The following is a 2,529-nucleotide window of genomic DNA, read 5'->3' on the forward strand; positions in this document are numbered from 1 at the left end:
ACCTCTGCCAGTCCATTCTCCTTCCTTCATTCTCCACATCATTAATGTAAATCCCCAGTCCAAGGAGAGGCAGGGTCCTTTCTCTTCTGCCTCCAAGCACCTGAGTTAGAACCTGGCTCTGCCCTCTTGACTCTGGGGCTCTACACTGCCTGAGAAGTGGGAGAGAGACAGTCTTCCTGCTCTGTGGTTATGTGAATGCAATGCTGGTGTCCTGGCACACTGCAGAAAGCCTCATGGTGGGGAAGTGTTCCCTTCTTTCCTACTGACATCCAAGACCAGATTCACCTATCATCTATCCATCTATCTATCTATCTATCTATCTATCTATCTATCTATCTATCTATCTATCTATCTATCTATCTATCTATCTATCTATCTATCTATCTATCTATCTATCTATCTATCTATCTATCTATCTATCTATCTATCTATGTCTGTCTGTCTGTGTCTGTCTGTCTGTCTGTCTATCTACCTACCTACCTACGTAGCATCTCTTTGGCAGTTCTTGGGCTGAACTCAAGGCCTGAGCACTGTCTCTAGCACTCTGCTACTTGAGTCACAGCACCAATTCTGGCTTTTTCTGTGTATGTGCCAGTTTGCTAGGCAAACACTCTCTCACTAATCCACATTCCCAGTCTCCTCATCTTTTTCTTAATGGTAGTTTTTACATAAGTATGCTACATTTTTCATCCCCAAGTTAATTTTTCTGAATACCTGTTATAACTATGAACCCTGATCTTCTCTTCCCCTGCCTGATTTGTGACTGTTCCTGTGTTGGCCTCATAATAAAATGTAAATAAAGGCGGCTGAGAGCTTAAGTGTGCATCATATAAGGATGCAGGCATGGAGCCCTGGAAGAGAAATGTGATGGGTCTGAAATGCGCAATGAGCATATCTGAAAAATAAATCAGTAAGTAAAAGCAGAAGCATTGCATGTGGTCTGTTTGCAATCAGGGAAGTAATAAACACACATAAGATGGCAGAAGGACACTGATATATAACTTGGCCTTTTCTTTTTGAACTTTTTGTGGGCATCCCAGGGCTTAAACACGGGGCCCAATGCATTCCTGAGCTGTTTTGCTCAAGGCTGAGGTTCTACCACCACCACAGCTCCATGTCCAGCCATCTGGTCTATAATTGGACATAAGCGCCTCCCAGGGTTTCCTGCGTGCTCTGGACAGTGTCTCCTGCTTGGGTTTCTCTCTCAAAGCTGGAGCTCTACCCTCTGGGACACTGCTCCACTTCTGGTTTTCTGGTGGCTTATTGAGGATAAGAGGTTCACAGACTTTCCTGCTCAGGCTGGCTTTGAATGGTGATCTCCTGAGGAGGATTTAAGCAGCTTTCCTTAGGGATTCACTGAGATGCTGCTCCACAAAACCTTTAGTCTAAATCTCAAGAGGATCTAGAGAAAAACAGAAACAGTAAGATGATTCTAGTGTGTTCTAGATACTTAAGGGTGTAGACAAAAAACGTTCATAATTATTAGGCCATTTTATAGACAAAAGGAGCAATGCAGACAGTGTGAAAATCGCTCAAGGTTTCAGTCCTCTCCTCCTGAATCAGTAAATTCACTGCAGCTCAATGCTAAGTGACAGAACTGGCATGTCCTGTGAACATTTGCTCCAAAATCCTGGGACATTCATTTCTCATTTTTGGCTTCAAACCTGTGGCCAGAGGGGAAGATGAGGAGAGAAAATCATTCTCAAAGAAAGCAGTTATAAAGAATATTGGGTAGTTTACTTACAAATTCAAACCATTGGAATGACCCTAATAAGAAGTCAGATGTCCAGAGTAATAAATGAAGAAGAAAAGAAAGGCAGGTGTCAGTGCCTGCTTACTGTAACTCCAGCTCCTCAGAAGGCTAAGACGTAGAGAACTTTACTTTGAATCCAGCCAGTGTAGGAAAGTTGACACTATTATATCTATGAGATCAGAGAATAAATCAGAAATGGCGCTGTGATTGAATTTTAATGTGCTACCTCTTAGCAAAAGGAGTTCAGGGAAAATGGCTATGGTTCATGTCCAACCCCAGAATATGCCCCCCCCACCAAAAAAAAGGTCGTGTAGCTCCATCTATTTGTATATGGATGGATGTATCCCTATAGGTGAATCTCCAGAGTAGCTATGATGAATGGCACTGAACAAGGAAATTTGTTTTCAATACAATGATTTCATAGCACAGAGAGGGCTTTCAAGACATTGCATGTTCCGGGGCTCCTCTCCCTGTTCCCAGTGTAGCCTGAGGGTTTCTCTGCATCCCAGACCTGTTGGAAGAAGTCTCTCATTGTCTGGGCAGGCAGACAAAAGGCCTCACTCCTGTATAGCTGTGTAACAAACAACTCCATCTGGGCCAATTAGTGAGGATGAGTGTGGGTAGGCTCTGAAGGTCAGAGAAAAAGGCCTCTTTGAACCCAAGCTATCTCTCTCAACAGTGCTCTGTTTTGACAGAATGCCTTCATTTATGCCACCACCGTTGGCAGGCCAACTTTTCTGCACTTATCTTGCCTTTGAGAGACTATATTCCGGTGT

This window comes from Dipodomys merriami, unplaced genomic scaffold (genome assembly GCF_024711535.1).
Source record: "Dipodomys merriami isolate MVZ:Mamm:240054 unplaced genomic scaffold, mDipMer1.0.p SCAF_2100, whole genome shotgun sequence".
NCBI classification, from domain to species: Eukaryota; Metazoa; Chordata; class Mammalia; order Rodentia; family Heteromyidae; genus Dipodomys; species Dipodomys merriami.